Source organism: Stegodyphus dumicola, chromosome 4, assembly GCF_044657685.1.
Source record: "Stegodyphus dumicola isolate Sdum_Otavi_A_Nest chromosome 4, ASM4465768v1".
Lineage (NCBI taxonomy): Eukaryota > Metazoa > Arthropoda > Arachnida > Araneae > Eresidae > Stegodyphus > Stegodyphus dumicola.
In genome coordinates, this window is record NC_140771.1 from 21,077,457 (window position 1) to 21,105,029 (window position 27,573).

General features: G+C 33.0%; 1 long non-coding RNA gene across 1 annotated transcript; it reads right to left on the reverse strand.

Annotated features, from left to right (window-relative positions):
• Window positions 1–1,178: 1,178 nt before the first annotated feature.
• LOC146997488 (uncharacterized) lies at window positions 1,179–25,596 on the reverse strand. Its single transcript, XR_015040483.1, has 5 exons — window positions 25,507–25,596; window positions 22,929–23,026; window positions 13,936–13,980; window positions 6,659–6,697; window positions 1,179–1,321 (listed from the first exon to the last, which is right to left on the reverse strand). It is a non-coding gene; the product is annotated as an uncharacterized LOC146997488 (long non-coding RNA).
• Between the last annotated feature and the right edge of the window lie 1,977 nt (window positions 25,597–27,573).

Below are 27,573 nucleotides of genomic sequence, written 5' to 3' on the forward strand. Positions count from 1 at the left end.
CAAGGGGCCGCACATAAGGCCTTTGTTGATAATAGGCAAAGACGGGTTTAAGACTTTTGGACCTAATCCCCCGGGTTACTCATCCTCAAACTTGGGGTGAAACTACATTGTGCGACCAATGGTAAGCTTCTGGTATCCTGCTCACCTCTATTCTGCTGCGACTGTAAAGCTTCCCAACAGGTGTACTCGCTTTCCTTGGGATAGCGAGGTAGCATTCTATCCTCCTAGAATATGACTTCTACGCATTCAGCAGAAAATCAGCAACTACTAAGTTCATATTTATTAACATTCCTATTCCTTACAATTCTTACAACAAGTCTGAAAAGCTTTGCCAACTCTTTTAACCTTCACACAGCTGCAGATCAAAAATCCCAATTTGGAAAAAATTTGAGATCTGCAGCCATAAATATTTTCATTCTCTGTTTAAAATAAATAATTATTTAATAATTACACACATGACAATGATGCTTGTGCAAATCATATACCCTGAGCTTGCATTGGGAATAGATTTACAGAGCATATTAAATATTAACAGACGAATTTGCAACGCATTTTGCAACGCATTTTAATTTTGAGTGTATTCTGTAGTGATTTCCGTGTTCGTGCGTTGCCTATTTATTTTGTCTGTAATAAACAGTAATGTTTAAACTATGTTACCTGCTTCTTGTTTTTTTTCTTTTAATCAGTTGATCTATATTTTTGGGTTACATTTCTTATATTGTTATTAACTTTCAATATATCAAAGAGAAGATAATGGAATAATGATAAGGTGAAGTTTGGTTTCACTTGCATATCAATCATATCACTGATTGATATGCAGAAACACCTACTCTTACTTTGCGGCACTACTTTTCCGAACGCAAATCTGAACTGATATATTTCAGCAACCGGGATGGCGATGCAGATTTTGCAGGCGATTATGATGAGTCATTGAAAACTAAAAGAGTCTTATTTGACTCTACAGCAACCCTTACATAATTAGATTTTAAAGGGGACTTGAGAACATATTAAAAACATTTAGGTGTGCGGGACATGTAAAAAGTGGGGAACCAGCGCTGAAAAAGATAAAACCTAAATTTAATAAGTCATAATTGTAAAAAATATGCAAATAAATATTTGTTTTTGAAAATGTTAAACGCATCTGTTTTCTAAATTTAATAATCAGAGAACAGTTCCTTTATTTATCTTTATTAATCCTTCTTATAAATGCAACTTTTCTAATACAGGATTATTGTTTTTATTGCAGATGTATCTTCATTCCGTTTGCTTATAAAGCTGGTATATCCTCGTGATGCTTGTGGTTGTTCACATTGTGATAGCACTGGAAAAAGAATACATACTTTCAGAAAATTAAACGAATTTCGTTAAAATGAAAAATAAATTTTCTTTTGAGTTAATAATTAATATATTCTAAAATTTTGTTTTAATAAAGTTTTAACTACTTATGTGCAATTTCGATATCTTTCTCCTCTTACCCTTTGTTCTAAAAACAATACCGTCTTATTTACCCTTAAAATTACCAATCACAAAATAAATATACGACCGTAATGACATTTACTACATCGCTCTAAGTTATCGCTTTTTAATCAAAGTGGCAATGAACTGTACCCCTTATATATAAGCAGAGTAAATAGAAGAGAAGAATTATTTCATGAGAAAGAACTGAAATATTTGAGGCTCAGATAATTAGGTCACGCTTAAATAATTTAATACATTGATTTGTTTTTCTACACTTTCTTTACTTTTCTTTATTTAAATGGATAAATAATAGTAAATTTATTTAACTGGTAAATAGGAACCATTTTATGACTTTCTACGCGAATCAGCGTTCATTAAAATAGCAGAACACTCTCCTCCTATAACGGAGATACGAATATATTATTTTGACCTCGGTGAGCAATCAAACAGGAAACAGATCCAAATAAGGCAGCGAATCCGCAAGTTCAATTTTTCACTGACTTTACGATAATTAACTTCTAGCCACAGATCTCACTTTGACCCCTGTGGACATTTACCACCCTAAAGAACACTGAAGTAGACGTGGCTCTGTACTTCCCATTCTTAGTAGCACAATTCGTCTCGAGATAGCAGCAGGTTACGAAGCTAACGCTGAGTTCATTTCAAGTGATTTGTTCTAGAACTACAAACAATTAGATATGAGACGCAAGTATTTGCATAAAATGTAAGCTAGCATTTGCTTAATTCAACAAGCAGGGATCAGCTCATTTTAAACGTTATAACAGTTCCAAATTTCTTCACCATCCAATAATTAAACACTTCTTATTAACGCTTACGAACCACTCATTGACATGAACGTTGTTCTAAATTTTAACACGTTGCAGGGCTCCTAACGCATTGTCTAAGAGGAAACGTCCAGGAAGCTAGCAAGTTCAAACACCTAAGACGTAGACTTGAAAAGGATTAAAATACAGTTTTATTCACTCAAATAAGAATAAGCCTTCTTAGGCTTACAGGAAAGCCTCTACTCGGGCTTTAAATCGGAATAAGAAAATAAGAAACTAAACTAAGATTAATTAAGCGAGGCTTATCCGAAGCTAAACACAAATATCTAACGTAGTTGGCCCATAAATTAAACCAGCCAACGAATATCAGTAGGCACGTATAATACGGCCGAGCATAACAGCTTCAAAGTTGACTCAGCCTGTCACCTAACGCAATTTCAGCCACAAGGCGGGTTCGCCGATTTCTCTTATACTCACAATAGTGGGAAAATAATCTCCATCGGCTTTGAATTTTATCCACAGATTTATTACACATAACGGTAGACAATACACAATAACACAAAAACCACTGCTATACATTCAGCTATATACATAATATAAGTCGCGCAACCTAATACGTGATATTATTTGTGAATTCCATACAATTCCTTTTTAAGACATGAAAGGTTCCAAAGCTTGGTACATCTTGAGACATAAAAGAACTGCTAAATTTTATTAGGTCTTATGCCAAGAGATAAATTATAAATTTTAATGCTTTTGTGTCTGATATTTTTTCAAAATTTAAACCAAATCTAGCTCGGAATTTGAGTGTTTCTTGAGATGCCAGAATCTTCTAAATTTTAATGTGACTTTAGATTTTGAACACATTTTGAACTTTAATATGCTTTATGTTATATTTAAAATTAAATTTTTATATAACTGCATCATAAAGATTTTAACTAATCAAAATATTCAAAATTAAGAGAAGTTTTCTTATATTGTTCACACTAAGAATGCTTCCGTTTTCTATTTTGTGTTTTTTACTGTTTTGTATTTGCAAGGATTTACAAATCTGCATATTTATAGTTGTAACTCTTATGGTCTGCTTATTATTTCCCGACTCTTTTAAACGTGATATGAACATGTAAATTTTTCCTGCTTTATAAGGACTCGTTGTCTTACAGACGCGTTCGTTCCGACCGATTGGTTCTAAATCTATTCGGTCATATCTCGAGAACAATTTTAAAAAAGTCGAGAAAAAATAAATAAATAAATTTCTGAAGAATCACGAAGTTTATACACAGCAAAAATATTCTTAATCGCTGGCACTACCCTTAGTAACCGCCGGACTGTCGTCAGTTGTATTGTTGTTGTGGTTATATATCCTATTCGTTGTTCTAGCTTAATCATTACCATTGTCAGCTTTATTTGAACTGTTTTGTTTTTCATCACAAATTTCATGTTAGAAGCGTAAAATTTTATTTGCTACTTTTTGGCTGTTTTAAAGTTCGGTTCCATGGCTTTCAACTTAGCAAAAAATTGATTTAGCATTTAAAGCACTCAGATAAATCCTTTGTGGCAATTTTTTCTAGTTTCAATTTCTTCTTTTTTTTTCTGTTTTTCTTCTTTCTTCTCGTTTAATTCTTTGTTGTTCTAATTCAGTCAACGCCTCATTGGTTAGTTCACTAGACGCTTGGTCTAGCAGCATTTCAATATTTTAACATCACATTTTAAGGAAAAATTTTAATATAATAATACTTTTACGAATTGTTTGGACATCGTTATCATTGTCGAAACATTTGAATTTTTTCGATAATTTTCTTTAAATGCCGTAATGCGGCCTTGATCCATGAACTAGATCAACAGCATTGTATTTGGAAGCAAGAAACCGATATCAAAATTGAGATTTAAATATGTTAAATGCTTTTGGGGATGACCAGTGTGTGCTATCCGGGAGTAATAAAATTTTGAAAGGAACTCCTTTCTTCAGGCAATATTCTTATGATTGCAGAAAGAAACAAAATGAAAATCAAAATTTGGGTACATTCTCTGACATTGGAGAAAAAATAAACTGGCAGTGTATTCTTATTAGCACTTATAATTATCAACATTTATGAACCCCTTGGGTCTTAAAACTGATAACTATAAGAACGCTTTTAATTTAAAATCCACTATATTACTACCAAGCATAAGAGTTAATCGATCCTTATAAATTCTAAACGTTGGCACACGTTTTGCTTCTTTATGAAAGTAGGCTCTAGCGAGCATGCATTTTCACAGTTTCATTGCAACCCAACAAGTTTATTCAATGACTTACCCAGGGTTGGTTTTAGAGCCATATGCGTAATTAAAATCTTTTTTTATCAAAATGGATGAAATGTAAAGGCATTATTTTGCTAATTTTCTTATGAAAGATGTTCTTTATGTACTATTTATACTCTAGTTCCTTCTTATCGGTAGAGATCTACGAGTATATGCCTGTTTTGTTAGTGCTTATTTCTACTATTCACAAAACAGCAGAGAAATACTCGTATGTATTATAGTGGTTAAGCTAGGGAATACTGGAAGAGGGTTGAATATGAGTAAATAAATTACTATTCGCATTTGTTAAGAGGAAATATTAAGAGGAATGTGTGTCAACCAAAGGATTCAAATTTTAAAAGTATACAGGAGGACCATGGGCAGACAGCTAGGGTACTGTTACTAATTTCTCAATCGACCACTAAGCCCCATACGAAATCTCATTTTCCAAAATTGTCCTTGAAAATAAAAATTAAGAAATGGGCACTTTGACTCTTACAGGATTCCAGGCCCTGTTGCTTCAGCTATGTTTCCACTTCTGTCGATTCGTGTGTTATTGAAGAGAAAATGCCACTGTACTATGCTTGGTTAAATGAATATTTACTTAGCGTTCTTTTCTGTAATATGTATTATGCAAATTCTGAATATTATATAGTAGTTTACGAAAACAAGCACTTGCTTTCTAGTCTTTCATCTTTTCTTTAGACCCCCCGAAAAAAATCTTAACTTGCAATATTAGTAAAGAGTAACGTAATTCGATAATATTAATCATTATTAAACTTATGACCGAGCGTCTCCCACAAAAGGACATATTTAGGAAATTTCGATCGATTCACTGATTTCAAAATGAGTTAGAAAATGCAACATTCCCTCTTAAATTATTTATAAACCTGCCCGAAAGCTGAACTAAAAAATGAAATGCTAGTATTCATACTAAGTGATGATGAGTGACAACTCAAAATTGCTAATATTTAATAGCAAGCTGAAAGAGACACCCATCCGCAAAGTTTTACTTATACAGGTACTTCTAATTCTTATTAAAATGGTATTTCGAACACTTATCCTGAAATTAAAATTTTTCTCCAGTACAAAAAGTAATATGCATCAAATTTTGTAAACTTTAAATTAACTGACAGAGGGAAACTTGATTTTTATGTAAATACATGAGCTCCAACAAGGAAAGTGTATGCTTTCAAATTCTTCGCTTGGCAATGAAAGTGTAAATAGAAAATTGAAATATACATTTTTATTTGAATAACCTATCTGATTTTTACTAAAATGAAAATGTAAATATTATTACATAAACTTCACTAATAGATTTGCAGGCCAATCAAATAATCAAGCTTTAGGACAATCAGTGAAAAACCTCTTTGCAACTGGATAAATTATAGCGAAAAATTAAGAGACCACCAAGAAATAAAATATCATACACATTCTTGATTATCTTCTGATCTTTAAATAGAGATCAGCAGATCTGATTATCTCCTGATTTCTGTTTGTAGTTTCTTTCACAAAAATTAAAATTTATGAATTAATATCACCAGCGCTTATCAAGCAAATCGACAAAAACTTAGTCGTACTATAAAAACCATGATCTTCTACGGGAGAAATGGGTTCTATTTGAGATGTCATCGTGATTCTGAAACAATGAATGCAATGATGATAGTGTTTAAATGTATCAGAATGAAGCAATCTTTCGCCAATTCTTCATTTCAACCGACATTTCTTTACAAAAGCAAGTATCTATCTGTAAACCTAGTAAAGCTTAATCCAATAAAAGCGCCAAATTCAAATCTCCGGTTTAGATAGTTATTTTTATTTTTTATTTATTTATATATTTATTTTGAAAAAAAATTTGAATAATTTAAGCTCTTACAAGAATGGGTCTAAAATCGGTCAAATCGAATGGGTCGTAAGTCAACAACCCCCTGCATTAATTTTGTAAAAGGAGCTTATTACCTTTATCTGAATATGAGGGAAAAGGAAAAACGTCAAGACACAAGAGCATGTAAATATCATATCCAGTTCAACCACATAAAATAAAAGGTGAAAAGATAAGTTCAAAGGATATAGTAACAGTTTAATTTGGGATTCAATGATTTCGTTAGCTTAAAACATGAGACTTTGTTTCTTACCTCGCACATGGCGTCAATGGCTTCATGCTGTAATTCTTCCTAAAAAAATATATATATACAATTAAAATGATTTCGTTAGCTTAAAACATGAGACTTTGTTTCCTACCTCAAACATTGCGTCAATGGCTTCATGCTGTAACTCTTCCTATAAAAAATATATACAATTAAAATGAAATTAAGCTCAGTTTCAATAGTCATTTTATTGCTATTTTGGGTTCCATATTTTAACGGGAATGTCTACAGAGTCACCAAATTTTGATAAAATTTGCTCAGAATAAAATTTGATCCATAAATTCAGTTACAACCAGTGAAGGTTTTTAAATACGGAGAGAACGGCATAAAATCTAGTCTTTAACTGGCAGTCGAACCCGGAACCTCTCTTTCGAAATTGACAATATAATGATACTTTACTGAAGCTAAAAGAAAGAGAGTTCTAATTTTTTCCAATATTAGCTTATATGATGAACCGTCACAATTTGAGAATATTACTCTTTAGATATCTGGATTGTGTAGTGACGTGAGTGTGTGTCAGTATTATACACACTCAGAAATACACTATACACGCATTTCTGTTTTGAGAAAATGTGAGAAAAATTTGAGGAAGCGTACATATTATTGGCATTATCAACAGTATACGTTTCAGCAAATCTTAGTTTATTTCTTTGCCCGTAGCTCGGTACAGTTTCTCTTAATTTAAATAACCAATAGTCTAATGTTCGTTATCTTTTCTAAACTCCTCAACTCCCCCTAGTATTTCTTCGCCAGGATGCAAATCAAAGTTAAGTGAAGAGAATTTAAAAACAAACGAAATTAGTAAGCTGAATTGTTGTGGGCATTTAATAAGTCTATCTTTGGGTAGGTTGTTCAATTTACTTAGTCTTAAACCAAATTTGTTTAGTCCAGCACTCCTACTTAACTTTGAATTTATTGTTTAAAATACTCTTAAGTTCCACACCAAGCAGTCGGTGTTATTATCAGCACGTACCTTTTTGTTAAGTGCTTGAAGAATAATAAAGGGTTCATTTTACTCTTCTTCTGCCCTAATATTATTTACGCCTGTGAGAAAAGTCGCCAGGTTTCCGGATAAGATCGTTCTAAGTGTATTGATAGCTAAGAAGTTTAGATCTTACAGCTTTTCTTACGAAAGATTTAATAGAATCGGTGAAATAATACAACCTTGAATACATAATGTACTTTCTTTCCATTTTCTTTTCTAATTAAAGCGTTGACTTTTATGCTTTGAAATGCGATCATATTTTTGTGCTATCCATCGCATTTAACCGTTTTTAAAATGCGATTTGAAGATTAAACTGGAATTTTAATGCTTTAAAACTGGACTCTTCTCTCTCTCTCTGGGGACATGAGCTGAATACAATATGAGCTTTCATCAACGTTTCATTAACTTTCAACATCAGTATCAACGTAACATGAGCATCGACGCTCAACATGGGTTGAGTTCTACGTTTCCTCACATTTCACAGCTTTCGCAAAGAAAAAGAAACGTTCCGAAACTTAAAGTCGCGCTATATATAACATTATATTTTTAAAGAGAAAAATATCTTTAATAATAATATCATACAAAGGAAATTAAAGAAATTGTTTAAGCATTTGCTTTATACCATCGTTTTCCATTTCATGTATTGCGGCGTCTTAGACTGAGATGAATGGCTCATAGTCAAGCTTCGAAATATTCTCCAATACTTTCAGAGAAATGATACTTAGTCCATGTGGTTTTAGAAAGCATTCAATACACAATTTGAAAACGACTTTTTCAAAAGCTTACCACCATGTCAACTGCTTAGGAAATTATTTTCAAAGGTAAGATAAGATAATGTTTATCATGGATCTGACCTTTTTCAGAGCCAATGCTTCATCTGAATTACTTATCTATAAAGAAATCGTATTGAGCTAAGATGCCATAATATACTAAAAACAAAACCGATATCATAGAACTAAATGATTTTGATCTCACTAAAAGATTAATAATCTATCCCGAACTTATTTTGCATAAATTGAAGTTTTTGGCCAACCACCGATTCCGATTCACTGCAGAGTTTCACCAGCTGCTGAGTCATTGTAGAGTTTCACCAGCTGCTGAGCTGAAAAACAACTTAATGATAGCATTTCAACCCGCGTCCAAATCCTAACGAATGAGGTTAGCTGAACGGGAGCTTTTGTGGCCATGGGTAACATGAAACGAGTCAGTTCTCCTTAAAACATTCTCCAGGAAGACATCCCTTTCCGTAATCAGATAGTTCTAGGACGTGCTTTACTGTACAAAATCTAATAAATCCAATCTAATCTAAAGCCTAATGTTAATATGATAATAAAATATGTATACTCATTTAATGCACATATATTCTTATAACTTTTGCACGCATGTCAATAATTTTAGAGACATTATATGTAAATCGGAGTATCTCTTGTACACTGGTGAAATAAATTAAGATAATTTGCATATTTTATCGAATTGCATGAAAAGAACTGAACTGAAGGAAAAACCACTGCTTCTAGATAATTTTGAAAATCTTGTACTGCAAATACGTAAGCCTACACGTGTCTGTAGACGAAACCATCAGAAAAACAGGCTTTATAAGCACGTGGAGGGTAAGACGAAATGCGTTCGCTAGCACACCTCAGCGAATTTCTTGGTGTTATCTTACAGCATTAGGTTAAATTAACAACAGTAAAAATGAGTAACCACCAACGTTTGGATGATGGAATATGGTAGCGATTTATGGGGAGGATAGAGGAAGGCCAATCTCAAGTCCAGATATGCAGAGAGTTTAATTTAACGCCAGCCAGGGACCCGCTACCTACCCTTCAATGTCCGCGAAATCAACAATTATGGCGGTAGCGGTGCAATGGTCTGGGCAGGCATCACGTTGGATGGCCGCACACCTCTCCACGTCTTTGACAGAGGCCCTGTGACTGGTGTGAGGTACAGGGATAAGGTCTTGGAGCCCTATGTCCGCCTTTTTCGGCTGCAGTGGGCCCCGAGTTCATCTTGCAGGACGATAACGAGAGGCCACATAGAGCTCTTCTGGTCGACGAATTTTTCGAGAGTGAGGATATTTGCCGGATGGATTGGTCAGCCAGGTCTTCAACCTCAAACCTATAGAGCATGTCTGGCACGCCCTGGCGAGGGCAATTGAAACTCTCAAAACCCCTCCTAGAACCGTCCAGGAACTGAAAAGAGCGTTTCTGAATGAGTGAAACCAGTTGGCAAAGGAAGTGATAAACTGCCTTATTTCCAGTATGATATCACCCTGCGAGGTCTGTATGGCTGTAAGAAGGGACCATACTCCCTATTAACACATTTCTTTTGTGTCTTCTACAACCGATGTTTACACCTTCAGACTCTCATGAGGGTTACACACGAACATGTGTGTCTATTATAACTTTTGAATGTTTACTTTGTTTCTATTATATCAACCTATGTTAACACCAAATTTTATTAAAATGTATCTAGTAGTTCTGGAGATAGTAGATCAAATATGCGAATTCTTTTAATTTATTTCACCAGTGTTTAATAGAACATGTAATACATCGAGAATCCGAAGCTCCGCCGGAAAAGTAAGATTGCAGCGATAAATCCTTTTAACGTTGACGTAAATGGTTATTTCGCTAATAGCGCTAAGACAAAAATGATTTTATCAAATGATTTTCGTCGCCAGATTGGCGAGAAATCTCAAAATGTAACCGATCTTGATGTTTATTTGTCGTCATTTTGGTCCGATCGCATTATAACTGCAACTGGTCTTATCCCTATATGTAACTCTAACTGTATACGCCTTCCAGCAATTTGAAGAAATTGATAGTGCTGAAAATTTCTCCGCGGTCTGAGGAAGACTTACATAGACCTGAGAGAGCGTCAGTTCTCAGTATTTTAGTTCATAATTTAACTTGTATTATTGAGAGATCACTGTATCAGTTTCGCTCTTTAGACAGTTTTTGCACTGCTTCGTGTTTAACTTCCTTAGTAGATTGAAGTTGTAAGTATTGATTGTGTTCTCTTATCTTGAAAAAAGTTCTACGGTATGTTTTGTGAAAATTTTCGGAACTGCAAAGTTTTTCTGTTGGAAAAATGAATTTCATCAAGCTACCATTTGTTCGATGTGCATCCAATCCATTACGAACTTGTAGGCATGTAAATATATACATATATTGTTTCAAAAGGATATAGTAAAGTTAAATTAAATTTAAATAATTCTCTTGCGCCATTGCTGCAAGGAATGAAATTTGAATTTAACAAACATTCTCTAAAAGCAAATTTAAAGTTATTATATTTCAAAAAAAATTCGCACTTTATTTTTAAAATATTTTCAATAATTTACAGTCCTTAATGTTTTACAATCCTTAATAATTTACAACTTTTTTCACATTACGTTACGGTTAGCATTTTTACAATTGTTTACACATTTTTATAGTAATTTACTCTTAGCAAAAACTTTTTGCAACAGAGCACACATGTTACATTACTTCAAAGTTTACAGAATTGGTTTTAAAACAGATTTAACAGATAGCAGCTTAACACTCAACCATTAGCGCCCTTTATTTATAAAGTTAGAACAAACACACTACTGTTTACATCACTTAGTTTTGCATGCTGCTCCATTCTACAAATACAAATACAGTTGGTAAGTTAAATTAAGTCTTACTATTTACTTGCCCTTTTAGTATTATTTATGTATTTTTTATAAATAGTATGTAGTTTCTTTAGGATTTATATGCATAATTCGTGTCGGGGAAGTTTATAGAAGGCAAGAGTTTCTAAATTACTATGGTTTTCAACTTTATTTTAATTCTAGTCCTTACTTGCTAATTTCTCAAAATTCCACTTTGTTTAAATTTGTTTAAATTTCTTTTTAATAATTCACAACATTTGCTTTTACTTTTGGTTTTGATTTTTCCTTTTAACCTTGCCTACATAGATGACGAAACATGAATTGAATAATTGAAGAGTTAGGTTTGGAGGCAACTTCCCCTCGATAAGTCCGTCTCCTGCTTGCTCAACAATTATTCACTTATGAATTTTTTATATTTTTTTAGGATTAAAAATTTATTGGAATTATATATTCATAGGTTTTGATACTTGCATTTGATTTACATATGCTCTCAGAGTTTAAATGATATTGTAGATTAATTCGCAGCAAAATTCATTCAATTTCATTTAAAATTTAATTAACTTTAAATTTGCTTTTCACGAATACAGGATGTTTGTTAAATTGTACATACATACATATATATATATTTTGTTTCTGAATTTGAAATAGTATGTATTTCATGCCTTTTTAGTTCAACCTACCTAACCGCAGCAATATTCACTATCAATTATGTCTATGTATGATATTAATTTTGAAAACTGTCTAAACATTTTAATAACACAAGGGCGCTATCAACCCAAAGTGCATGGGAACTCCTGCTTTACACTAATGATGGCTTTGGAATGGAAGTAACTTTAACATTGTATTTTAAGGTACTTAAGATATTTAAGGTACAATGTATTTTAAAGTTTTAACGTACCTGCGTACTATTGTAGCCATCTTAGTAGAAATTTTATAAGTTATAAAATATACGCAAATCTGGTAACCACGGGTATAAAAATTATTTAGGCAACAATACGCATGGTAAATATTCAGTTTCCAAATTCGCCATTTTTATACTATGTATTTTTTTGTTATATTCCAAATTTTAGCGGTTTTATGAATAATGTTTGATATTCAGGTTATCAGGCTATAACGGTGAAAGCAGCCTCACAGCAAAGCATTAAAGTATAGCTGCCGACTCAATCGATCGCTCTCGAGCTAATCTCTAAACTTATCACTACTGAACCGAATATACTCTAGATACTCCTCTACTCCGCGTACAGGAGGGTATGTATAGCTTTTGCTCTGCCTTCGAGAACATTCTAGGGAAAACCGGTAAGAATCCGTTCGAGAATGAAAGAATGTTCTCCCTCCGTCTATGGCATATCGCCAATTTTGTCTCCAAATGTTGCCAAATCTGACAACCCTGGCCTTTTTCTTGCCACGTTATGGAAACCCTGTACTCGCTTTGAAGGGAACTATCTTACCGCAGCTCGGCATTTCGTAACAAGATTTATGTTGTGTATAATTTATTACAATACAAAGTAATTATTCGTTTTCTTCCTTAAAATTCGCCAAACTGAGCTGAGATGTTTGCGATAATTCATAAGCATCGATTTTAATTGTGAAAAGTAAATAGAAAGTATTTTAACTAAATGTTAAGAAACAACTTGCATGTGAAAAAGTAAAGACTGATGTCATTTTGAATAACAGGTTCAAATTGATCATTTTAAGCTATACCGCAATAAATTAGGTGTATAGAAATTAGCAATTCATACATCTTCTTTTCAACTAAACAAGCGTTATACAATTTTGTTTAAAGCCATTAATCATTGCTGTTTTCTTCCTCACTGACCCAACTTATAATTTTTTGTACCTTTCTTAAAAAAATCCCCTTGAATGTTTTCACAGAGAACAAAGTTCCGCTACTTTTGAGATTAAAATTATATTTCTAATTATTGAACTCTTAGGCGTTTATCCGATGATTCCCACAAATGGACAGCAGTTGCTATTATTTATAGCACAAGCGCAAAGTTATCTTGCATGAGACAAAAACAGAGCATTCTGTTTTAAAATTTCTTCCCACATTTTGTTAAAAGTTATACCAAAATAAAGCTTTGTTCCAAGTTTTGTATAGATTTTTTCCTCAATAATTTTGAAGCAAAAGGATATTCCACCAAAATCTTCAAGAGAAATCGGTAAATAAATGAAAATAATAAACATAGTTTTTAAAACAGAATTTAAAATAAAGCATTAAACATTTAGCATTTGCTGTTAGAGTATTTAATTAATGACGTCCAGCACTTTCTAAATTAAAGGAAAGGCTTTTAATTAATGAAGAAACTTAAATTACATTTCTTTAGCATGTTTTAAAGATAAGACTCACTCTTTCAAATCTGTCTGAATTCTCTTTCAGTTCTGATAGCATTACTTGGTATCTGAATAACAACCTTCAGCGATACGGAACTCACGTTGTTTATTTAAATATGCAAGTAGTAAGTATGCGAGTTTATGTAAATATAAACCATTAGATGTCAACATTTCTAGGAAAGTTAAATGAGTCAGTTAATAACAAGTGAAACCATTCTTAATATTAAGATTGATCACTATGCTTATACGATAGAGAGAAATCAATGACAACGTTATTAAGAATAAAAATATTATTTTTTGAGATTTTCTTTCACTTACATTATTGCCGGCTGCCTGGTAATTGATGTGGTAGTTACGGTTACACTGAAACGAAATAAAGAATACAATTAGCAAGAGTTAAATAAAATAATCTATCTTTTCCGTCATTGCAGTGATGCCACTAAATAAGTGCCCTTTTATTAATAAATTACTTAAATAAGCATTAGTCTTAGTATGAGGGATAAATATTTTTTCACAGAATCAAATTTTTTATTTAAATGGCAAAGAAATATATTCCCCAGTTCTATCACTTCAATATTAATGCAGAGTTATCAGCGAATAAGCCTTGATTTCAAAATTAAATATCTCTACAACAAAAATCGATAGAATTATGAGGTAAACTGTACATTTACTAGAAAAACTGTAAAAGTGGTGTACAAAAGTTTAGAAAATTTAGTTACGAAAATCGTTAACAGATGGCGCTCTGCGCTGAAAACTCTTTCTCTGAAAGGAGTCAAAATAAAATTAATTAAAAAAATAAAGTGAAGCACCCTTTGCAATCAAAATACAATTTTTTCAAAATGTTCACAGTTCGAAACAATGAGGTGGCGTAAACGAACAATGAAATTTGACATCACGTCTTGCAATGTCTCGACGGAAATGGAATCACATGCAACACCAATAAACGATTCAAGCTCTTCTAGAGTAGCAGGACTGTTTCGATAGACAGCGTCTTTCAATGCGCCCCACAGAAAGAAGTCACAAGGACTCAGATCGAGAGAATATGGAGGCCAACCTATTTCTGTGTCAGTAAGTTGAGGATAATCTAACGCAATTATTCTATTCCCAAAGTATTCTTGAAGAAAGTGAAAAAACTTTAATTTTTCGATGTGGTCGAGCCAACATCTTGCAGGAACCAGTCGATACCTGGTCGATCCTTCAACGCTAGTTGAGTGCTGACAAATTGTTCGAAAATTGTAACGTAGCGTTCAGTCGTTATCGTTTCTCGTACGAAAAAAGTGTCCGATGATGCCTCTGGCGCATACCGCAGCCCATGCCATAACTTTAGGAGAATGCAGTGCTGTTTCTTCACACAAATGAGGGTTTTCGGTACCACAAAATCTCCAGTTTTGTTTATTAACGATTCCATTCAAATGAAAATGTGCCTCATCTATGAACCAGATGCAGCTCACAACAAATCTGTCGTTGTCTATCATGGTCAGAATCTGATTTGCAAAGTCAACCCTTTGTTGCACAGCTTTCATAGTATGGTCTGATGACTTTGGATTTTGTATGGAAACAGCCGTAGGCTACTTTTAAATATTTTTTGTGTGTTCGTGTACTTCAAACCTGTTTCTGATGCAATCCTTCGGATGCTTTTCCTAGGATTTTGCTGAACAAATCGAGAAACTTCGGCTTAATTTTCAGGAGTGACTATAGTTTGTTTAGGCCCAACATCTCCCTTTCGATCATCAGCCACGCTGCAAGTCCATTCGAATTTCGCGAAGAGCATGCGAATGGTTTTCGCATAGGGTCGAACTGGAGCATTGAATCGGTTTTGAAAACTGCAACGTGTTGCCGTAGGACTGTGTTCTAATCGGTGAAATTCCAGAATCAAAATACGCGTTGTTCAATGGAATACATTATTTCACTTTCTACGCTAGCCTCTTTTTACTAACCAAGAGTTGTACTGATCACTTTCGACTTCGAAGCACATTTTAAAGGCTATTGATAGGTCATTGCGATTAGAGCGCCATCTGTTGACGATTTTCGTAACTAAATTTTATAAACATTTGTACACCATTTTTACAGTTTTGCTTATAAACATACAGTTTACTGCATAATTCTATCGATCCTTGTTGTAGAGATATTTAATTTTGAAATCAGGGCTTATCCGCTGATCACCCTGTATGTTAACATTTCAATTATCCATGCTTTATAAGTTATGATTATAAGATTGTTCAAAAATTCTCTAAGATATTAAAAAATTATAAAAATTCAGTCAACGTTTGATTTTCTGACAGTGGAGGAGCCAGGCTGCAGAGGAACCAGATATGAGCAAAAGAAAAGTTGAGTTTGTAGATTGTCGAACGACAGAAAATTACTATCACGAAACATAGTTATATAATCAAACGTTGAGCCACCAATATTCGAACGATAAAACCGCTGAGCTTTTAGCTCATATCTGGATGAAAAAGGTCGCTGCATGCCAGTTTTCTCTGAGCCAACGGTTCCAAAGTTTTAACTAACGAGTACCATCTAAACAAAAACTGAAAAACTTTAGTACCACCACAAAATTTTACAATGATTATTTTTCAAATTCTCAATGCAAATTTTACAATATATACAGTGGTACCTCGACATACGAGTTTAATTCGTTTCGTAACCTTGCTCGTATGTCAAATTGCTCGTACCTCAAAGCAATTTTCCCCATTGAAATTAATTGAAATTCCATTAATCCGTTCCAGCTCCCAAAATACAACCTCAGTTGTGTGATTTTGAATAAGAAAAATGTATTTACGAGAAGAAACATTTATTTATGAATAGCAAATACATATTCCCTAAAAACATAATCAAAAGAAAAAGTACTTGCGGAAGCGCTTAATTTTCGTCACTGGTCTTCGCTTTTTTCTTCACGTTTTGCTCAAGTTTCACCTGCAGATCGTTTACAAAAACTGTCCAAGGAGGTTTGTTTCTTCCTCCCTTTCAGGATATTGCGCAAATGAGTTAGGCAAATTTTGTTGAACAACTCCGATGTACGACCTGTTGCAACTTTTTCGGGGCGATTTTTATCCACGAACTCTACAACCATCTCCCGCATTCCTAAGATCTCCTTTATATCACTTGTAGGGATAACCTCCTCCATCTCTGGCTCCTCTTCAAAACCAATTTTTCTTTGAACCATCGAACGAAGGAAACAAGCACACAGACTGAGGTCTAGTCTACGGTCGGAGAAATTGTCAGACGATGCACGCGAGACCAGCATGCGCGCGCATGTTGCGGTCGTGTGCAGCGGTGTAGTGTGCGATTCCTCGTATCTCAAATCTTGCTCTCATCTCAAAGCAAAATATCGCTGGCTCGGCGGCTCGTATCTCAAAACACTCGTATATTAGGGCACTCGTATATCGAGGTACCACTGTATATATTTTACCATCGGCACAACTTATTGGCTATTTGTGTTAAATACGTACGCATTAAAAATGTTAGATTAAAATTGGTTACCCTTTTAATTATCACAATTTAAGCTATAGTACATAAATTCTAAAATTTAGTGCGAAATTTGGATCTGTTTAAGAGATCAATATCTTTATGTCTGGCCTTATTTCACTTAGCTTTAACCGCAAATTAAGATCCACATTTAATTGTGTTCTGTATTTATTTTTCAAATAAAAAATGGTAGAAAATCCTTTTTTTCCCACAAATAGGTTGTGCAAAAAATCAGTAACTATTTATAGGCTTTAATTTTCTTTTTTTTCTGTTCAGCCAAAAGTCAATAACAATTTAACACAAGTGCAAAAAGTCAACAACAATTTAATAGCTTTAATTTCATTTTTTTTTTTTTCTGTTCAGCCAAAAGTTAACAAGAGTGTTATTTTTGAAATCTTCAGTTCGCGTTCGATCGCAGGAAATTTCTATCAATTGTTCTTTTTCGTCACGAAATTTTGGAACTTAATAGTTAAAAATGCTTTGTTTCTTTGTGTATCACCTATTTTTCTCTTGCATACGACTAATGTTACGCGTACCACCGGTTGGGAATCCCTGCTCTAAGCTAAACACGAACACGATCAATTATTTTAAATTTCGCCCGACAGCCGCAGAACGGTAACGTCGCTGAACACCAGTAGCTCAAGCAGGCTTTGAATCCCAACTAACGCGCTAATTGTTGGGCGTTTTCAGGGCTTTCTCCATGGCAAACGTGGATGCGAGCCACTTTGTCCTGGAAAGTCCTCCACTAAGTCATCCCTCCTCTTAGGCAGACAGCCCTCGAGTTATTTGCCATAATTAAATACACCAAACATTAAAAGGCTATCTGCAAAGGCATCCGTCCCCTTCAACAAACGGTTACAGCCGAAAACATCGCGGCAAAAACATCGCAGACGAAAACGTCGCGGAGAAAACAACGCAAGGCGAGAACATCGTGCTACAAAACATCGTGGGAGAAAACATCGCAAAGAGAAAACATCGCAGTTCTAAAACATCGTGGTACAAAACATCGTCGTCCAAAATAAAGCGGTTCAAAAACTTCGCAATTTAATAACATCGTCGTCGAAAATATCGTGGTAAAAAATAAAATATCTACAAATCATCGCATGACGATAACATCGCAGACATGCTTTTTTCAGACATGCTTTAACAACTGTAAATGGATATTCCCATAATGATTCGTGAGCGCAAGATGGAAAGAAGGATAATTTTTACTTTCATATTTTTTATTAATTAATACATTTTTGCTGAGAAAATAAAAAGGATACTTAAGCATAGAAAATTAATGCAACTTATAGCACTTAATAGAATTTTAAACCGACATAGTTAACTAACAAAGGCCCTTAATAAATCATTTTTATAAAGTTTTTACTGGTAATTTTTCATGAAAAGTATAATCTATAAGTTGCATTTTATTTTCTATGCTTAAGTTTCCTTCTTACTTTTTCAGCAAAAATTTATTAGTTAATAAAAAAATGTGAAAGTAAAAATTATCCTTCTTTACACCTTTTGCTCACCAATCATTATGGGAATATCCATTTATAATTATTAAAACCTGAAAAAAACATGTCTGCGATGTTATCGTCATGCGATGATTTGTAGATACTTTATTTTTTATCACGATATTTTCGGCGACGATGTTTTTAAACTGCGAAGTTTTTGAACCGCTTTATTTTCGACGACGATGTTTTATACCACGATGTTTTAAAACTGCGATGTTTTCTCTTTGCGATGTTTTCTCCCACGATGTTTGCACGACGTTTTCGCCTTGCGTTGTTTTCTCCGCAACGTTTTCTTCCGCGATGTTATCGGCGGACACCCAAGAAACAGCCATTTTTTTTATTTGCCATAATTTAAACAATCTAATCCAATCCTTAAACAAAGGAAATTATTTTTTAAACTCAATAAATGGAATGGATTAATCAAAAAGCAATCTATAAGTTTTTTTTTTTCGTAATGAATTGAGCCGTGGTAGCTTATAATAAAGTATTAGGATATATATAAAACGCTCTCATCCTTTTTTAATATTTATAAAAATTTCTTTCTATATGTTCAACGTGAAGTCTAGATACTGTGGCCAAATTAATTATTATAAGAAACACTCAAATCTGCTAATTACTGAAATCTTCAACTTCCGATTTACCACGTCAAAACGACGTCCACTGTTAAATAAAAAATCAGGATTAATTCCAGAGCATTTAAGATATCTAGGAAAGATGAATAATGTCAGAAATGCGCTAATAATAATTTACTTGCATTTACAAACAGGTAACTCTAGGGAATAAATTAATTTGATTAAGAAAATTAAATTAATACTTATAAAATAAAGACTACAATGCGAATAACGAAAGAATAACATCATTGCAAACGAAGAAACTATATTATATGGCATTAAAGAACAATTTTCTTTTCGTTTTCGTAATTTCTGTGAGTAGTTTTGCTTTATTATTATCATTCTTCAAGCTTTCTGCAATAAAAAAATTTCACGTTTTCTCCTACATTTGGGTCGGTTAATCCGTTTCCGCTAAATCGAGAGTTAATTCCATATAATTCCTGAAGATTCAATAAAGTATTTGTAGTAACTATTTCCATTACAAATCAAAGAGCATTAAATCCAAAGGTAAGCGATTATTACGTTTCATTATTAACACACAAAATTTCATTTACATATTATACAATGGTTATAAGCATTATTATTAGTCTTCATTATTATTGGAATTAACACGTCTTTATTATTATTGGAATAAACACCTTCGATTTGCCATGAACCTAAAATCAAGTTATAAAATATCAACAGAGACAAGACGCTCGGAGCGCCACCTATCGGTGCGAGATATTAATTTATAACAGTATTCAAGGAATAACAGTAGAATTTAACTAGAATGAATAATATGAAAAGTTTTTATGTAGATCCTTAAATGTAGAGAGTAACGTGCAGAACTTCATTGCTAATTTTTAATGGATCGCAAGGTTTTATTTTAATAAATGGGTCGTATTTTTAATAAAAGTTTTTAAGTTTTATTTTTCTTTTAATCTTGTTTAAAAGGTTTTAAGTAAGAAGAAAAGAAAAGAGGTACGATTTTGTTATTTGAGTTTATAAGGTATTTCTCTCGCTTTCCTGGCCTGCCTTCGTAGTGTAGTGGTTCTGCACGCTGGGTCCAGAAGTCCGTGGTTCGAGTGCGTTGCTAAACGCCAGCTTGTCATGATGAATTGCAGCCCGTTAATCACAGAAGAAACGTCTGTTGTTAGTCATGTAAGTTATATTTCTGCTTCAGTATCCGTAACTCATTCTTTTTGACTGAATTAAGTGAACTTTGTGCTACTATTCATACATCCCATGCCCGACTTTGTGCTACTATATATTGTTAGCCTATGCCTTAAGGTCAGTAAATAGTTAGAGATTTTGTATCATTGCCAAAACATAAGATATTAATAATCACCTTTCATTGTAAAAGATGGTTCTTAGCATGATTGTAATGAAAATCACTGCTTTACTTCACCGTTGCTTCTGAAGTAGCTATAAACTTGTTATATTAAAAACAATACATTGTGCATTACATTAATTAAACGTTTCAAGCGATAAACACTGTCGGTTACTAGAATTAATAACCCTGTGCAGTGAAAGAATAGAAGTTTAATAAATATAAGTTTAATACCTTTACAAATTGGGTGAAGTATGATTTCTAATGTAAGCATGCTGATTCCTTGATACAGATTTTGATTACTGCTATTAGCGTTTTCTGGGGTAACTAATGGATTTCCTTATTTGGGAAAAACCTGCTATGTAAAACTCCTATTTTTTTAACTCTAGTAATCAGGAAGATCATGTGGATGAGAAGAAAAAAAGGTAAAGTTCTCATCTCAAGAGCAGTTAAGAAGAAAGGTAGCGAAAAAAAATCTTTCAGTATGATGTGGAAGGAATGTATACCACAGGTGCTTCATCAACTATTGGAAGCAGAACAGCTCAGGTAAGCTAGAGGTGGCCAGAAAGCGAGTTTGAATATACCACCTGGTATAAATTAAACAGAGAACAAGACAACGCATACAAATCCAAAATGTATAAACCTGTTCTTGTGAAAAATAACCCACAAATCATAAACTTAATTTCGAGAGATCTCACTTACATAAAATAACTACTAATTCACAATGGTACAAATTTATATAATGGAACAGAGTTTCAGAAGTAACTTTTACGATGCTTAAATAAATAAAAAAAATATACATATAAAACAATGAAGATGCTTATCCCTGAGAGGAAACAGAAAGGTGGTCAGTAGACATTCCAATTTAAAATGTAGCCCCTACTTGAAAAAAAAAAATTAAGAAACGCTGTTTCAAAGAACATAAATATTTCTGCCTATATATTATTTGCCCATGCGTTTGGGGCATTTAAAATTATCTGTCATTTTTTAAGTATAAATGGTTTTTCTTTTCTTTAAATGCAAGGTAGCTCGGCATTTAAAATGTGTTTGAGTTTAGAAATTACATCATTGGCTTTTCCTCTGACTCGATTCGTGTGTGTCGACGAAGCGAAATTTCTGTCCAGGTTAACACTGCACACTCTGGAAATTAGTCCTCCAAGAAAATTTCCCAACAGGTGGTATCTGTTCTGAGAAAATTTCCCAATAGATGTATCGGTTCTACGATGCTTTCCAGTAAAACGAAGATTCCATTTCTTTGTTTTTATATAAATTCCTGTGAATAATTCTCAGGAGTAAGTAGGATATGGGCACAAATCAAAGTCCTCGTCGAAGATCTTTCATAGTCCATGTTATCCGCATAGCAAATTGACTATCTAACTAACTATTGTTCTTGACTATCTAACAGAAATGCTGATGAGAACTGCAGAGGCAGTCTTTAGTTTTATAGTCCTCTGAAGTTTCTATGTAATGCAGAGTAGCATAGGCGCAGAAAGTTTGTAGAGTCACTAGATGTGTCGATGTAGAACACGTGAAACGTGTACAATGCTCTCGCCAGACTTGTCAGACGTGCTTCGAGTTAGACTCATCCATATCATTAATGTCAACAGAAGCAGTTATTTAACTTTTAGTTAATAAGATAAAGATAATCCAAATTCTAATAGCCTTGAATTATTAAAAACAAATATAATTTTTCTTTTATTAATTCAATTGATTAATACCAAGCAGAACATTCTAATTTATGAAAGTGGTTCCTACTTGAAAAAAGCTTGAAAAACGATGTGTAGAGTCATTAGGTATTTTTTAAGCAGGAAACATGAAAATTCCTCACCGCGATTCGAACCCTGGACTTCTAGAACATGCACCCCTTATGCTTCGAATTACACCGCGAAGGCATGTGGAAAGAAGTGAGAAATTACCTTATAGCTGTTTTAAACAATTTTTCTCAGTGTACCATTTGCCCATGCTGGTAAAGCGTATAGCATTATCGGCCAAATTGCCGATGTGTAAATGTGTGTTTTTATCTTTAAACCCAATGTAGAATCGTCATTTAAAATATGTTTTGAGTTTAAAAATTACGTCATTTGCCTTCCTTCTAACATGATTCATGTGTTCAGTAAGTAAAACTTCTGTTCAAGGTAATTCCTAAACAGGTACGATTACGGAATGACGGACTTTCTCTTCCACAAAGAAAAGTTTCCCTACAGATAGGGTTTATTCAATGGTGTTTTCGGATAAGAAGATTCTATTTCACTGCGCTTATATTAGTTTTTCCAACTTTTATACCAGGTTTTCAGTCGTGCACATTTTTCCTTGCAGCATCTTTCTTGACATAACAAACAAACAGCATAACAAACAAATATACAGTCGATACCCTCACTGAAATTATACATTATCTTTGGATTTATTTTCGAAACTAAATTAACTTACGCAGCGATGGCAATTTTTCAAATCACTGCCACACATTTCAGGATCACACTTTTCCATCATGATGAAGCTGTCATCCAGTCCTTCGGAAGCTAGAACAGCTGGTCAGAAAGAATAGGAAAAAGAAAAAAAAAACTTAATTAAAAGATAATAAATATAGATAAAATTTAAAAAGAAATGCCCCAAATCATAAAAGGGTATTAAAGTATCACGTATTTTCAATACACAGTATAACGCTAAATCAGCAAATAAGGATCAACAGACATAAGCGCAATGCGAGGAAATTTGAAGGATAATGCAAATATTTATGCAAATATTTCTTCCTCAGCTGTGGAAAGAAAAATGGCGAGAGAGATGCATGTGCCTAAGCAAGAGTAACAGAAAAATTTCGAAACTATTCTAGGTAAACTACAGATAACGAAGCTTCTAGCGTCCTGTATTGCAAAAAAAAAAAAAAAAAAAAGTAAAAGAAAAGCAATTATAAAACCAATTCTTGAAAAGGTGGTGGTAAAGATTTATTAGAATTAGGATTACTTATCAGATAACGCTGCACGTGAATCAGATAATTATAAATTTCAGAAATGTAACTCATGTAAAAATTTACAGCCTTTATCTAAAACTGGAAATATCTATTAAAGTGAAACTTTCACATCGAACGTGAATTAAAAGAGGATTTTTAAAAGTATTGGCATATGAACCATAAACTCAGAACACACACACTAAAAATAGTGATATTAACAATGTAAAATATTATCTCTAAAATGATGAAACCCCTTTTTCTACCTTTAAAAAAAGAGATAATATTAACTTTAAAAACATTGTTTAAAGAATTTTTTTCCTAAATCTAATAAATAAGTAAACTCCCTTTGCAGTGTTAAGAGTTGGCATATATACATTTTTTTTTTTTAATTTTTCAGACTTTTCTGAGTTTATCATATCAACGTTCAGTGTTCTTAGTAAAGTGGCTTACAAAAATCTTTCGTTTGTCTTTTAATTATCAATACAGGGTGTTTATAAAGTCCCGGACCCATTTTGATGTTTAATAACTCATAAAATAATAAAAATAGATTAAAATTAATAACATAAATGGCTATATATATTCAAAAAGTTTCATGAACTTTGTCTATAAACTTCCACGTGTGCCCCCTTCGTCGCACGGAGAATATCAAGTCGATATTCACGCCAGGTACCGGCAAGCATGTCGGCATCCACAGAGACTATTGCGGTTGTAATTCTGGCTTTCAGGTTATCCATGCTCGACAAGCTCCTCCTGTAAACGTTGTCCTTTACAAATCCCCAAAGGAAAAAGTCCATAACATTGCAATAGTTGCCAAAAACAAAAGAGAGAAAAATGCAACTAATAAGCAGACGATATTTAGAAAAGTACAGATATTTAGTCTGGAAAATGAAATTATCTGAAATTAACCACACGCGCAAACGATATTTACAAAAGTAAAGATATTCAAACCTGAAAAGGAAAATATATAAGTTATATTATCTTCATTATTTTATGAGTTATTTAACATAAAACTGGGTCTGAGACTTTATAAACACCCTGCATTTTTTTAGTTAACTTTATTTATTAAAAATTAAGTTCTTATATTATCACGTTCTCCGCACTTACGCACCTAAAACTCAATTCAACAGCAAAATCACAAAATATTTATAATCAGCTTATCTTGAGAATTCCCAATACATTGTTAAACGTTTTCGTACATATTTTTGCTTTCGCCATATTATTTCCTTAAAACTGGCCACGAGCTTAAAATACTTATCTTTAAAAATAAAAGGATGTAATGATTAATAATGATTTTCATAAGTCTAAGCTAGTGTAGTTTCATAACTATATTGAATATTTCTAATTAAACATCCCATGATTTTAATACACGCTTATTTAATTCAATCGTATTCAAAAGTAGAAATATATTATTAAGAACAGTGTTTATTGTTTTTAAATCGCTTACTTTATTACTGAATAAACTTCCAGAGTAAATTTGAAAGTATCTTGGGCTTTACTGAATGGCAACATGCTGACGCGTAAAAGATAAAAGTATTTATTTCCAGCCACGATACATTACTTTCATAGAGCCGAGAGTTTGCTAATTAAAACTGAGCGATAAATATGTTAAATTCATTTAATCATATCAAAAACTCATTACATTTTTCCAAAATATGAAATAAATAATAAAGAAATATGGCGTCATTCTATGAAAATAATGAATATTTTTAATTCGATAGATCGCGAATAAAATGGATTTTTATTTTAATTAATCCAACTCAAAGATAAGAAACGAGTATTTTTAAGAACTGCATTTGTTGTTTTCAAGCAGCATAGTTTGTTAATCCACAACAGGCAGACTTAGTCTGAAAGAAAACTAATCTTACAATTTGCCTAATATCAACAAATTCGAAGCAAACGTGAACCGACGTATGTATAGTGATCCGACGAAAAAATCTCGTTTCAAGACTAATAATCATTTTGGGCTAATGAAACCTGCAGATCTTTTTCAGGATAACAAGCTGAAAACTTTCAGGATTCTATATAAAAAAATTCATCATTATACAAGTTGCATAAACTTACCTTCTGCTGCAACCACCAAAACAGCAAAGAACAGGATAAAGCAAATTTTGTGCATCTTTACGAGTCTACAGAACAGATTGCCATGCAGAGTTTAAATACTTTCAGAACATGTGCAGCTTAAAGGTAAAACACAAGCTGTAATCCTTCGAATAAAATGGTACACCCAACTGACAATTCGACTGCACAAAAATGACGCTTTGTTTACGTGTCAGGGAAAGAGTGATAGATGAAAAGGTGTTTGCACCTGCAATTGCATTTCCAAATAAATATTTGTCAATTATTAATCCCCAATCAAAAATAACATGTGTTCCAGAATTTTTGAAATAAAAGTGAGAGTAATGTTTGATTTTGTTTTGAGGAACTTTGATGGACATAATTCCTGCCAAAGTGATTTGAAGCGATACTAGTGAATTGCCTGTTCGCATGATAATAAAAAAACAGTTTGCATTTAGCACAAAAGTATTTTTGTTGTAAAATATTGTATTAGTTATTTATTAAATGCTTTCTACAACAGGCTAAAAGACGATCTCTTTATAAATTTTCTGTAAGAGAGTTGGATTTGGCAATATAATAAAGAATTTGGATTTGGAATACAAAATGAGATACACTTTTGTTTTAAGTCATATCACGAATTTAATAACTCCCCAAACCCAAATTAATTCCCCCAAAACGTTAACTTCAATCGTGCGGGCAGTAATATAATGAAGATCTTACTTAGAAATGTTTATTAAATGCCTCTGGTGTAAAGTATGCGTCGAAGAACGTCTGCTTGTTTCATTTCTCTGATGTAAAATAAGTAAACTATAAATGATAATTTCATGTTTTTGGAATATACGATTGAAATTTGATACTTGAAAAGAATGAAAGGAAGAACGTCACTAACGCACAGTATGGAGCAGTCAGCATTTGTTAAAATATTGTCTTTATTTAAAACCTTTCAGGATCCTAAGTGTAACGATAAGGAATAAATTAGCACAGAAAGGCTATTAGTTTCGAAACAACATTTTACGTTGAATAGGTTAAATGCAATGTATGCCATTTCAAATTTTTGGCCACCAACTATTATCGCCCTTTATTAAATTTAATAAAAAATAAATAATAAAGAATCTACATGAATGTATGTAAGTTTCCCGAAATGTGAAAGAACAACGTTACCTAGACTCATCAAATTTTGAATAGCATAATCCTCCACCCCAAAACGGGCCCCAGGAAGGCCGAATTGGAAATTTCGAATTTGTTTTATTCTCTGTTTCATATTTTAAAAAAATTATCGCATTTTTGATTAAAATCTCAACAGTTTCGAAACGAGCAGTGGCAACATTGTAGGAAATAAAGCATTTTTATCTCGATCGCTCGAGACTGTCCATCGGAAATTATGAAGATATGCTGTTATTAAATATTTTAAGCTAAAAGTGGCGATAGCCCAAATGCTCTCGAAACATGTATATGTCTGTAAATGAAAAAAAATCTGATGTGTACACAACATGACTTCCTTACACGGAATATTAATTTATACGCATTTTTTCTTGCATTTTATTTAAATTTATTAGATTGAATTAAACCTACTTCGCCGACAGCACATAAACCACAATAGAATAAATGCATTCTTTAAAATTCACTTTGTTTACCATAGCGACACTCTGGCGCTAGGTTTACTTAACAGTATTATATTTCGTTCATATTATAACTCAGAATGCACAAAATGTATATCATTTAAAGAATTATCTAATCATTGCCACATATAATATAGTGGATATATATATATAAATATATTTATATAAATATATTTATTAATATATTTATATAAATATATTTATATACGTTTGGTGCGGCCGATTGCAACCAAAATACGAGGTGCACATCTACATGTTATAGCAGTCCTATATATAAAATTTAAACGTTCTGAGGCTACTCGTTTTTGAGTTATGCGAGATACGTACGTACGCACGCACGTACGTACATACGTTCGTACAGACGCCACGAAAAATTCTCTTCAGAATTAATTTTAAAGCAGTTTTATCATTTTTTTGAAGGAAAAGAGTCTTTTATTCTGTCCTTACGTACAGA